The 14,089-nt window shown below is 39.0% G+C and overlaps 1 long non-coding RNA gene across 2 annotated transcripts; it reads left to right on the forward strand.

Annotated features, from left to right (window-relative positions):
- The first annotated feature begins 1,883 nt into the window (after nt 1-1,883).
- On the forward strand, nt 1,884-6,196 carry LOC107078275 (uncharacterized). 2 transcript variants are annotated; one of them, XR_001479212.2, is made up of 4 exons: nt 1,884-1,943; nt 2,380-2,490; nt 2,868-3,135; nt 4,997-6,196. It is a non-coding gene; the product is annotated as an uncharacterized lncRNA (long non-coding RNA). The 2 variants fall into 2 exon arrangements; XR_001479213.2 differs by having other exon boundaries at nt 5,000-6,196.
- Nucleotides 6,197-14,089: the final 7,893 nt, after the last annotated feature.

Consider the following 14,089-nt stretch of genomic DNA (forward strand, 5'->3'; position numbering starts at 1 on the left):
ATGTATTTCCAATGCAAGATGAGCTAAAGTAGTTTGTGTTTTGCCTCGTAATGGGAGTAGTAGAGGTTGGTTTGATGTGTTTTGAAGCAGGACTTATGGTTCAGTAGCAAAGGGATACATGACAACTGGGCACTGCAAGGCTGGCTTTTATGGAGGTCCAAAATATTCTCTCCAAATATGTCCCTTTTCCTAACACCTCTTCATGCAGTTAGGGTATAGTGTGCTAAACCAATACTAAGGGTATAAAGCCTCATAGAAAATCCCTCTGCTTTCAGAGTACATGGTGTCTCTCTGGATGGTCTAGTATAATACACTAGTATCATACACATATTTGAAAACTACTACTCCACTACTCTGTGACTTCTTGCACCTCTGTAGGACAAATCTTCTGCTGCCCAGACATTAACAAAGTGAAGGACCTTCTGCGGTAAACTTTTAGCTGTTAATTAACATTGCTGTTGTTCCTAGAAACACATGTGTGAACAGCCAGAAAAATGCTTTTGGGGGAAAAAAAAAATGTTGATAATTAATGAGGGAGGTTTCACCTCTGTCCTCTTATTCTACATGTTTTTCAAAAAAATTACCCAGGACAAAGTCTTGATACAACTGCCTTACAAAAAGCTGATACAGTTTTAAGTGTAATGGATTAACCACTCTTAGTTTAAATGTAAAAGTAGGTTCAGCAGCTTTGCACTGCCCGTAGGCAGTAAGCATAATAGAAGAAGCGGTCTGTCTTTAAAGTGCGTTTCTGTAGCAGTGTGTTTGGTTCACTGCTCCGTACACCTTATAGGACAATGGAAAGCCATGTGTTACAAGCAGGAAAGCCTTTCAACCACAGATAACACTTCCCCTGTGATCACTGGCCCGTACACTATCCCTTTATTAACCCTCCATGGAATCTCTGTTTTTAACATACATAAATATATGTAATTTGCAGTTCAGATCTATAAAATTCAGCTTCAAAATCATTCATGAACCTTTTAATATTCCCTCGATGGTATTCTGCTTTTTTGTAAATGTAGTGATTTTTTTAGCTTTTTTCCGTTCTTCCTTTTGCTGACATTATGATCAAGTTAGCAACAATCTAATCTAGGCACAAGTAGCTGGAATCTCGACCAGGATGGAGATGGAGATGGAGACCGAGAACTAGACGGATAATGGAGATAGAGAATGAGACGGACATGGAGATGGAGATGGAGACCGAGACTGAGACTGAGACAGAGAACGAGACCAAGATGGAAATTTAGGCAGAGATGGAGATGGAGATAGAGACAGATATGGAGATGGAGATCGAGGTCGAGACTGAGATGGAGAACAAGACCAAGATGGAGAATTAGGCAGAGATGGAGATGGAGATAGAAACAGATATGGAGATGGAGATCGAGGTTGAGACTGAGATGGAGAACGAGACCAAGATGGAGAATGAGGCACAGACCGAGGCAGAGATGGAGATGGAGATGGAGACAGATATGGAGACCAAGACCAAGCCGGAGTTGGAGATGGAGACCAAGAAGGGGACAGAGACCGAGAACGAGAATTTCTGACAGTTCCTCCGAACTAATTATGAAATAGCCGTGGGGTGATTTGAAGGAGCTTTGAATATGTTTGCTTTTTTGGCCAAACTCACCTGACTGAAGGTTTTGCACCATGGCCCCTGAGAACGGGGCTATTGGAACCCCCTCTCATTTTACAAGGGATGGTCCAGGGCGCTGAAGCGAAGGTGATCATGAAATGATCATGAATGAGTGGGGGCTCTAGAATCAAGATATTTATACAATATTTATACTCTATGACTCTAGTAAGTGCTGTTCTGCTCTCTTGCTGCCACCTAGGGAGGCATTTCTTGCACCAAACAATTATTTGGTCTTGCTGTTTCCACTGCAGACCCCTGAAGACTGCAATTAAGAGGTACTGGACTGGCTTGGCCCTGTGACATCTAGTTGGTAAGGCTCACTCTGGAATCAATTGAGAGGGAATTCTGTGTAAGCCTTTAAAACAATCCAAGGTATATTTGTAGAATGACAATGTAAAAATAAGTTGAAGATGAGATCATATAGATTATACCTGATCGTCACAATGAATAATGAATCATGAACCAGAGGACATAAGTGGATGTCATGGGGAAGCACATTTAAAACTGGGAACTGCTGTCACTTCTTCACACTCAGGAGCTGATACCCTGGGTTCTTTAATGAAACAGCTAGATGATGTTCTCAGATCAATTTGTTTCTAAAAACCAAATGGACTGTATTTTTAAATATTCTTATACTGTATGTCAAAGTGAAATGCATTAGATAGTGGATTATGCAACATGGATGCTGGCAATATGAAATGAGCTCTGGAAAAATAATAATATATCATTTCTCTTGTTGTTGGCAGCCCAATAGGTATGATTCAAACCATGCTGGCTTTTTGGTGAACTGTAGGCGGATGTCAGGCACATGAAAGCTGAAGCAAACCAGAGGATCTTGTGAAACTGGTCACATCCTGGTAAGGTGCATTTTCAGAGAAAGAGAATCTATCTGCGTTATATACCTACTGCTTATTACATGACTCATACTGAGGTTACCAAGGTCATACACGCACGTTCGTGCATAATTCCAGACATTTATTGGCATCTGTCAGAGAAGCACATAAAAAACACATCTGTCAATAGGTTTAGACTGAAATTCACATCATACAGCCGATGAGAACTCCACCTTTCTGTAAGGTCATGTAGAGGTTTGTGCAAAACAACTTTTGTTGTTTTTTTTTACTGCACTTAGAGACCAAGTAATAGACTGAGTGGTGTCTTTCCAATTAGCAAATTCACAAATGCAAATTATTTTATTTAAAATTTATCTTTGTCCTCTTCCTTCTTCCTGCAGGAAACAAAAGTCACCCAAAATGTACAAGTAAGGTCAAGTAAGGGGTTTTCCCGAATCTGATTTGAAAAGTAGTAGACTCTATTAAATATGACAGTTCTTCAAATTTTGTTGCTTTTTAGGCAAAGATTAGGGCAGGGTTGTTGTTGCACACGTTTCTTAACGAACAGCAAAAATAATGAAAGGCAAAAAAACACAGGAGGAAAGATGACAACAGATTATCAACCAGCACAGCATGCAGACAACAGATGACCAATGATGACATACACAGGTATGTGTCCACAAATAAAAAATATATAAACAAATTATAATATATTACCACATTTGCTGCTCCAAAGCAGTCCTGATCATGCATTTCCAGCCTGACTTGTCAGTCAAGTCCAATTAACACATGTTCAGCACAAGTGCAAGAGCAGCAACGCAGAATGCTCTATTCCCAGTGACCTAGTGGAGCTCTGCTTTGAGCTTGCACAATTTTTATTTTTACATTTTTATGCCGCAATAGTGCAGGAATAGTGAATAGGTTCAACGCACAACATACATCCTGTAGCCGTTGCATCCAGCAGTACCTTCTAGGTTGGTCTGGGCAAAACTGCAGTGTGCAGTACAACCGCTGCCACTACACTATACTCTATGAACAGGAAAATACATGCTCGCCTTTGATTTATAGCAGCTTCAATGTGATAATGACACTTTATATTACACTGATAATTCTTTTTATAAGAATCATTATCATTATCCCTTGCACTTGTACTATATACTACTTTTCATCTCAAAAGAGACACATTAATAGAGTGACTATCAAGGCCTTTTGATAGGCAATTTCAGTGCACAATTTGCTCCACTTTCTGAATCACCATCTGAGCGCCAGTAAATATTCAGCAAGTTTTTGAGTTAGGAGCTTAGATTGATGTATATCATTTTCAAGAAGGGAAAGAATCGAATGTTGGTATGGATAAAAAAGGATATGACATCTGCAAAAGCCTTGGGCATTCTCTGAAGCCGGATAATAAAGTTAGGAAAATAATGGTTTGACCATTATTGTGAGAGAACCTATCAATATATTGAGAGATTACAGTAGAGTCATGAATAATTGGAAAGGAGTGAAAGGAAGTCCAGCCTCCACATAAAAGAGATATAAAAATACTGCTTCATTGGTAGAAAAGTAGTTGACTTTTGAGTAACCAAAAAGATCTTTTTTTTTTACAATATTGATTGATGCATTACGGGCTTCTTAACAATTATCACTTAAAGAAAAACCTGGATTTCAATTTTAATTTTGAATCCACAGCTTCTTGACTTGACACTGTACGTATTCTGAACTTTGACCTTTATCCTTTAGTGATATTAGTACATGTTGGCGTGAGTGATGTTTGTTCACTCTTTTCAGTCCTACCTAGCTTTCAAACTGCCATTAACACCTTGTTATTAAGAATAACTCCACAATGTATCATTCACATTCTTTAACACTTACATAAGTGTGGAAACAAACTGCAGAAAGTTATTTTGTCAGCTTAATAACTTTATCATTTGATTTCATATTAGGTTCAACAAAACACCCTACCTGCCCTGAGGTCTCTATTCATAGGAACACCCCCAGTATTTACTTATTTAAAAAGTTATTAAAGGTAATAAAAATGTCATCATGTTAAGCATTGATTTGGTGCTTAGTCATGCCAATACAGTACATGTAATAGCTAAAGCAGGTACACCCAGATAAATTAGCTAAAAGCACAGAAGCAACTGAGAACACTTACTGATGGATGGAGTTTCTGCCAAGGACCTTAAGGTATTGTTGGCCTGAAAATATGCAATTACAAACCAATTATTGTACACCGCAGTATTCTGATATCACGCTTTGTTCACTTTTATCAAAAGTTACAGATAGGGTAGCTCAGTTACAAATTTATATGTTTGCATAAGAAACTCTTATCAGGCTTCATTACACAGAACGCATTTTATGTGTGAGAAGAAGTCAACTGTTTATGCAATTCCTACACATTGAGACCATTTTAAGAACTTTAGAAGTAAAAAAAAAATTCCAGAGCCATGCAGAGACTACTGGAGGAGTATTCTCTAACAATCATGCTGCATTCATTTAGCTTACATACTCATTTATTATTTCTCACCAGTAGAATCAACAGCAACAGAGAATTGAAATGGAAACTATGGGGAAGTGAATTCAGAGCTAAAAACAGGAGGAATTCCTTACACTGAAGATTGCGGAACAAGCTACCTACAGTAACCATGTTGTTTAAGCTGATGCCCTGACTTCATTCAAGAAATAGCTGGATGAGATGCTCAGATCACTATAGCCAAATGGGTTAGACAGGAGGAATGACCTCCTCCTGTGTGTAACCTCTCATGTGTTTGAATTCAACTAAAGAAAACATTTCCCCACGAATTGTAGATAAAGTTGCAGAGACTAGGCCCCACAGAACAGCCGCATCTGAACACGTCTTCATGGGGAAAAAACCTCCCTCAGGTTACAGAGCACACTTCAGGGCGCCAGCGAGTACCACTCGGAAATGCCTCTGAGTAGTCAAATAAGTTATATGAATGAAATTAAAATGAATTTATCTGATGGTCAGGGTTTTCAGAGGCTGACATAAAATTGTTACAAACTAAAATTACCATCTGCATCAGGTACGTCCCTATTCTAGAAAGCACCGATCACAAGCATGGGCAGTTACATGTGTGTGAGGAAGTCTACATTTCTCTGCAGTTGAGGTATCGCTCAAAAGGTTCACAACTCAGCCAAACAGGCAGCTTCCTGTGAAAGCCTTATTTCATGCTTATTTTATCCTTTAACTATATATTTTATACTTTAACACTAGATGTAGGTGTAAATGTTTAAAACAGTTCAACACAATTATATGGGCTTCATTAAAGGGGGTTGGCCTTTGATCATGTTCATTATCTGATCCACATTATACAAGCTGACAAAAAACATTGTCCTCTGTGTTACCCCCTCCTGCTCTGTGAATAGATGTAGAAAAGGCTTTCGATCAGGTTAAGTGGGAACACAGTGTCTGTGGCCTGTTTTGGATAATGTGTTTAGAATCAGGTTTCACTGACATGGTTAAAGTATTCTACAGTCTGTTAACACCTCAGGTATTGTCGTGCAATAAATGTTAGTTTGTTGTTTCTAGTGATAGTTGGTGGGGATGCCCGTGTTCATCTTTGTTCTTTGCCTTGTCTGTGAAAGCTCTAGCTCAGGTAATTTGTCAATCTGCAATTTTTACCTCTTTTACTCTTAATAATACTAAACACTTTTTATTAACTTCATTGATGACAGTATGTATTTAACTGATGTAAACTGTGAATTTCACTACGAGCTCTAATTATAATCTATTCAAATAAAAACAAAACTCGTAAATACACTCCTACTGTACGGATTTTCTTCATATTTAAGTTAATATTTAAGTTGCAGGAGCAAAACGTGGGACAGGGATTCTTATTGGTCAAGTATTTGTCATTGGATAATTAGGCTCATTAAAAGAACTCAGTCTTGCTTTGGCTGCAATATTTTGAAGTCTGTAGTTCAAAGTCAAAATGAAATCCAAAGAACTTTCTATTTAAGAAAAAAGCAGGCAATTTTAACGCTAAAAGAAACCCTAAATCAGAACCACACTACAGATACTGGGCAAACCACATTCAACACTTTGGAATATCCTGAAGAAGAAAGAAACCACAGGTGTAATTACCAATCAGTCATGACTGGATCAGCAAAGAAAAATATCTACACTTGCTGCCTGTGAAAACGTGGAAGTAGAAGAGTTACACTGAAAGTCTCTCATCAGAAAAGGCATATTAGAATTTGCTCCAAAGTACAAAGATGAGTCAGGAACGTGTTGAAACGTTTTATGTACAAGTAAGATCAAGACAAATGTCCTCCATAGTGATGGAAATATCGAAGTGTGGTGTAAGGAGAGAACTGCAAATTTCCACAGATACCAAAGAAAATCACCTCATCTGTGAAGCGTGGTCAAAGCAATGACATGGCTTCTGGAGCTGATTCACTCAGATTTATCGATGTAGCAGAAGGATTGTTTTGGATTGTTTTACATGATTGACACTTGAATACTTTTAATTATAACTGATAATTGAATAGACTGAAAGTAAGAGATATTTTTTGTAAATCTGACGGGGCATGTGCTTTAGGATCTGAAGAAAAACTTGAATTCAGATCACCCCAAGAATAGGCAAGAACTCAGACCGGCTGCAGGTAAGCCTCTCAGGTGATTGCAATTCTGAGCAGTAGTTAGGGCTCTGGGCTCATAAGTGGAAGGTTGTGGGTTCAAATCCTTTGTGAGACACTGCAGTTGGACTTTTGATCAAGGTACCTCACCTGAACATGCCCAGCTTTATAGGGAAACGCACACTAAGTTGCTTCAGATAAAACTGTTAGCTAAGTAAATATATACATTTTTAATGAGCGCAGTGGGTTGACTTTAGGCAGTTATTACCTGAATGGGGTACACAACCAAACACTGACCTTTACCCAGTGCCTACGGCCATTCAAACTAAAAAATAAAAATACAATGTATAGTATATTGTGCCTTATGATCAGAAATACACATTTCCTGACAGCAAAATAGTAATGACCGTTTACATTTTGGTGGCTTATTACTTTTGGAGATATGGATAGAAAAGATCATTGGTCATTGCACAACTGTGACTTGTTCTTTTTGTATGTTTGTATGTTGAGCAAATATGCTGACTCTTTATTTGAATGCACTCATATGTGACATAACACCTTCACAGACACTGTATATCTTCCTACATCATTCGTGATTGTGCAAATATTAACCTGGTTGCTAAAGAAAAGTCTGTAGGCTTCTTGCAAACTGAGCTCTGAGAGTGGATTTTAATTACAACACTGCCTAACTGCAGTGGTCTGACGATGCCAGAGGAGTTCACTCTAGGGTGACGCAGGTAGTGCTCAAAGCACAGTGCTGCTCATTTTACCTCCCCTCTATCCGTTTTCCAGTTAATCACCTCCTACAATACATCTCCCCCTCACGTTACTCTGTCCTGAGGGTCTTTCAATGAAGCTGTGATTGAAAAGTTAATAGGCCTTTGAATATCAGGCACCACCTTGTGCAAACCACAAAACAGGTGCAAAGTCAACGTTACAGCAATGCCGAGCTGCAGAGGAGCTCATTAACTTCACGGCATGGCGTGACAGGGGAAAACAGATGTCTGAAGGTGTGGAGAGTGCTCCTGCCTGCCTGGTGTTCTCAGCTGTGTAAACAGTCAACAAACTGCGCACCAGAATCCCCCCTCTGGTAACACGGAGCAGGGAGAGTCTGCACGGCAGGAGCTGGGAGGCAGCTCGACTGGGACTGCTCCCTATCAGCCTGAAGCTGGTGCCTGGAAGAGTGACCGCTGGATCGCACAGAGAGACGAGACCACAGCAGGGGAAGGCCAGGGCGCCATGTCTGGGCATGAAGTTTCGTGAATAAACGAATCAAAAGAAAAGAGGAGCTCGCTCTTGCTTCTTATTCCCTACTGCCTTTTCCAACCACAGGTGCTGCAATCTGTTTGGGGTTTGAAAAAAAGCCGTCAAGGAACAGATACAAACCGTCTGAACTGCTAGTTTGTTTTCCAAGATAGCCTTTCTTTTTTGTAAGCTTACAAAAATAAAATATTGTCATATATAAGACAGTCTTGGTAATCAACATCATTTTTCACTGTGATTGTATTTTCTGGGAAATTTAATTGCTGTATCATTCAAATGATGTGTTTCAGTATGTTTTTGCTGGAGTAATACTAGTAAAATGTACTACTGGTACTACTATTAGGAAGTTAGTAGTTTTTCAACCTATGTAAGGTGCTCTGGAATCTGGTGAGCAAAAAAATGAAAGATTGAAATTAATTAAATATTAGTAAGATGGTCAATGGAATAATTACCAGAATGTGCAAAAGCAACAGTTTTGTTGTTTCTACTCAGGTCTGCTGAGCATTACATTCGAGTACTGGGCAGATAGTCAAATACTCACTCTTGATAGAAATTATAGGTAAATCAGCACAGCAGGTAAAATAATTAAAGGTAGATGCAGGCTGCAGGTCAGAAAGGAAGGACATTCATTTTTCTGAAAACCCCATCATATAGAAACCGTCTGTCATTTAGAATTAAAGCACCAAATACAATTGTGTAGGGTGGCATACAGTAGTGGTTAACATTGCTGCTTCAGGTTCTGGAGTCCTGACCTTTTGATGCTGGAATGGGGTGTTTTTTGTGTGGAAATGTTGTGTTCTCCCCATGCCTCTGTGTGTTTTACTTACAGTAGGTGCCGTTCCCTCAAAGAGTTTAACTCTTTGAGTGTGTGTGTGTGTGTGTTCACCCATTCAGTGTGTAGGCCTGCCTTACACTCTGGGCCTGTCAGGCTGGGCTGGTTCTGGACCACCCCAGTTGTCCAAGGATAAGGTGGCTACTGAAACTGGATGGATAGAACTGTGTTCCACATGCGACGTTTCTTGCCCTTGTGAGACACCAGGGACCAGTGGTGACCACAGCCTGCACAACAAGACATTAGATTGCTTCTCTCTGTGGCACCCTGAGGCGTTTTGCTTCTCTACCTCCAACTCCAGCTAGTCCTCCATCATTTTGTTTGAAAAGAATCTTAATTTATGGATAATTTTCTCGACCTGACAGACAATAACAAATACTTTGTTAATAACGCAATAATTATGACCTTCCTTATAGTATATGCAATCCACTAGCATGACTGTCATTCCATTATACTATGGGTCACTGGGGTGGAGTTATTTTGAAGGCTCACAGTCATGTTGAACTGAAAGGGATTTTGTGGCGGGGATAAAGCAATTTAAATTAAATCCTAAAATTCATCCTGACATGACACACTTTTCTTTACTTAGTCATTTATCTCTAGAGTATTCAGTACTCAATTATTTTAATCCTGGTCTGATGTAGAGTCCTGGTAGGTCATCATACCCTTGTGAGTCACAAGCAGGCTTGTTTTCAGCTCACTGTGGTTTTTGTTCCCTCTGCTGTTTGCGCTGTTGTCGATTATTATTTGTTCTCAGTGGTGACTTACAAATAGGAAGGAACTCACAAGGTGGTTGTTACATTTATCTTGTTCTTTCAAAGATATCCTACAGCTTCACCTATGGGCCTGTCCTTTCATTTCCTTCAGGTAGCAACAACAACATTGTGTTTCCAACTGGATTTCTTTTTCCTTTTTCCAGATTCCTAACTCTACTGGTGTTGATGGAGAGTCTGCATGCGCCCTGCATGTCACTTGGGTGTGGGAGAGAGAAGCATTAAAATAACCCTGCTCAAAGGTGCCAACTCCTTTCTCATAAGGATAAACACGAAAGGGAACCAGTAAAAATAGACATGAAATAATACAGCTTGAATGGTGTTTCTCAGCCCGGTAATCCAAACTTTCATTCTTCTTGGGAATTTCACAGGAGCTAAAGTGACTAGGGAGCCATTTGTAAAGAAAACACTTCTGACGCTATTGTGGTAACCTTTAGTCTGGCTGAATACTGAAAAGGAGTTCTACTCAAACTCGCCTTCAGTTCTCAATTTGTGGAGTATAATGGTGTTCAACTGGCATTCTGTGGTGCTCTTAATGTTGCGTGGCCCTAGATTTCCATACTGTATATAATTGATTATGATGAGAGAAGTTAGATTTGATCCAGCAATAAGTTACCAAGTGTCCCTTAGGAAGAAATTGTTGGACAGCAGACGCTGTTTTCTCAAGTCCTTCCCTTTTGCCTCTATTATACACCACCTACTGTATGTTGTTCTCTTATTTCAGCAAAATATGCTAAATGGGTTTAGATCACAACACAAACATTATGTATTTAGTACCTTCAACTGTCTAAAATGTATGATCTATCATGCACTTGTTGTATGTGTTGTATGTGTAAGTACTTGCTGTACTTTGTTGATCAAATTCATCAGTCCTTTATCAGGAAGACTAGTGTATACCCAGAGCTGGGCACTAGGTGGGCCCACACTATGGATGAGATTCCACACTTAGATCATTTGGAGACACAGATAAACCTATCCGACAGCAGTTAAGCTCAGTTAATTTCAGGTGTCTTCAGATTTCTGTTTTGTTAATTTCAAATGCAAACATTGGGTTGCGTGGGTCTGAGACAAACTGCACAACAATATTTGTGAATCGCATACATGGGGATCATTCAGAAAAAGTGTTGATGACCAATAAGATACTCACAAACATTCAGCAAATTGGTCCATACAGCCACAAATCATTTGCAGCTTTATTGTTATATTCTAACTTAAATGATCAGCAGTATTCTTTTCTTTTTGAAGAAAATCAGAATATTATTTATAAGCTTCCAAAATAATTTGGGCACACTTTTACATTAAATAAACAAGAATAGCAATGTACAACAAATGTTGTCTGACAAAGCATAACCCCGAATGATCAGTCATGTTAAATGACGTGCATTTCAAGCATTTAAAGCTTTGATTTTTATAGGTATATAAAGTGCCTAGAAGGTGTAACAGTTATTTCAACAAGTATAATTGTTTTTTCAAAGCTTTGACCCAGATAATTGGAAAATATTATACATTTAACAATTCAAGAGCAGTTCAAAGAGATGAAAGGGCTGGATTCAATAGTACCTATACACCTGTGCCTTCCTTGTAAGAGATTATTCTATTGAAAGAAAACTTTGAACATCTTTCTGCTTTTAGAATTCCATAACTAACAAATATGAAAGTATTAGTACAATAACTTCTATAAGTATTATATACCACATATTGTCCCCTTCACAGAAGTATTTGTTCTTCATGCATTTGAAACTGACAACAATTATATATAGTACAGTATATTAAATGACATGTCCACAGACAGGACTGAGAATTACCATGATAAAGTTATGATAAAGGTATGTAAGTTAGTAATTCCCTTTATTCTATTTGACTTTTTCACTAGTTTTTAATGGCAGCAGTCTGAAATACTGGCTGCTGTTTAAAATGTTATGGACTGAATTTCCATTATGTTTTCAGTATGAAACTATTCTAAAAGGTAGCTATGGAAGTCATTGTGTTATGATCAGCAGTGTTGTGACTGAAACTGTGAGTACAGTCATGGGATAAAATAAACAGTTACAGTAGCCCGTACCTGTCCGAGGAGTCGCACCTCTCTTTAAGGTTAAGAAATATTTAGTGCTTTCTCAGAATTCAATTTGCGATGGTTTTGGTTATTAGGCGGCGGATCGTGTACAATTAAAAAAAGTACAGTAACTACAGTATTCGACAAAACGGTATCCATTCATCCATCTATTGTGATAAAGCTGCATATTCAGTCAGGGACATGGTGACACGGAGCCTGTCATGAAAGCAGAGGGCACACACACACACAGGGACTTTACTGGGAATAGTCAGCATGTCCTTGGAAACTGGAAGGGAACTGAAGCACCTGGAGAAATCTCACATGAACAGGGAGAGCACATTCCAATCCACAGAAGGCTTCCCAGTCCAAAATCGAACCCAGAAACACAGCCCCTGAGGCGGCGGCAAACCGCCACACAAACCAGCTTCAAATGGAGTTTATATAGCAAAAGTTCGGGAAGGATGACAGCAACCACGCTCAATCGTTCCCAGCCATCGGTAATTAGCAATCACTCCCTTCACCCTTCCTCCACCGAACGCTATAAATACCAAATGCGATATCTCTCTCTCCCTCGCGTGCAACTTCTGCATCCCAACTCCACCCCAACTCCACCTCTGCAGCTGCCCCTTGGTTACCCGGCAGGGGGGTCCTGGCCTCCTCGTCCTATGGCCAGGAGGTCGGCATTCAGCCAAGCGGGTTCAGCCGAATATCAGCTCCATAATAGTTCATTACGCTTCAATCTTGGGCATTGTCATTCCTAGTGAATGTTGATTGAGGTAGAGCTTGATCATAGTATAAGCATTAAAACAGTATTCACTGAACTATGTCGTATGTAACTTATTTTTATCCCTTATTTCCAAATAAAGATCGACAGTCTCAATTCTGGTCCTGAGCAGGTACAAATCACAAAGCCACGACTACTTTGACAGGCACTTTGTCTCGTGGATTTAAAACTGACAGGAATGGTAGCAGTCAGTCTTCAGCTGCCATTAATCACTAAGGTGTGCCTGTTGTAAAGCTAAAAAAAGAACTGAAATAACTCAGTGTACTATACACTGTTGTGTATACTACATCCAGTTCACCACTGAGGCTAACAGTCTTTACTGCCACAGTACATGTACTGCACAAGAGGAATATGTACCAACTTTTGAATGGTTTAATAGTTTACTATAGACTATTTTATCTGACACCTCTGTATAGAAATACATTTTCATAGCCGTCCTGAAAGTAAGGCAGCTCTTAAATCATAGCCTGCTTCTTCTATTGTTGTCAAAGACGCAATGGAAGAGATCAGGATATTCTAAAACTTCCTAGATGCTCTTTGTGTCTCTTGAAAACATAAAAAGAGCAAAAGGGAAAACCAAATCCCACAATAACAGACTAATAGGTTATTCTCTGCATGCAGAACCATTTTTCCATAATCTGCCAGCATTTGGTGAAGGAAATATTTCTTTAATTAGAGGCTGCCTTTGGATTAGCATGTCATTATTTACATATAAAGCTGTCAAATACGTCGTGTAGATTGTGTTGGATTAGGTTGTGGATAAACAGAAGCAAACCCAGGCACAGAGGAATATGTTTTAAAAAATCAGTTTGCCCATATCTGAAACACAAACATACATGACAGCTGCATCACATTTCTTACAACTGTTTACATTGTTTACATCAACACTGTACGTTAAATAATATCACATATTCTTTAGAAACAGGCCAGGTGCAACATGGATTTAGTTTGTTTTGTGTCTTCAGAACTCACATTTTAATGCATACTTGTACCTTACAAATACGTACAGGAATGCAGAGAGAAGACCTGAATCTTAAGTTAATTAGGTCAATAAAAGATCAGAATTTCCAAAATCCAATGCCTTACCATGGTACCACGGGTATGTGCAGGACATAACTGCTTGGATATTAATAACAGCATTCACTTTGAGATCCCTTAGGGTGAAAACCACTATTTTAGTGCAAGGAATTATCCTGTTTATCTTAACTGTCTATTTACAGGATGCATGCGAGGTCTTTAGAGGAGAGCTGAAATACGTTAAGGGAAATTATTAAATACAAGTAAAAAAGTACTGTAAAAGCTGGGTATAAAACACATAC

This window comes from Lepisosteus oculatus, chromosome 6, assembly GCF_040954835.1.
Source record: "Lepisosteus oculatus isolate fLepOcu1 chromosome 6, fLepOcu1.hap2, whole genome shotgun sequence".
NCBI lineage: Eukaryota > Metazoa > Chordata > Actinopteri > Semionotiformes > Lepisosteidae > Lepisosteus > Lepisosteus oculatus.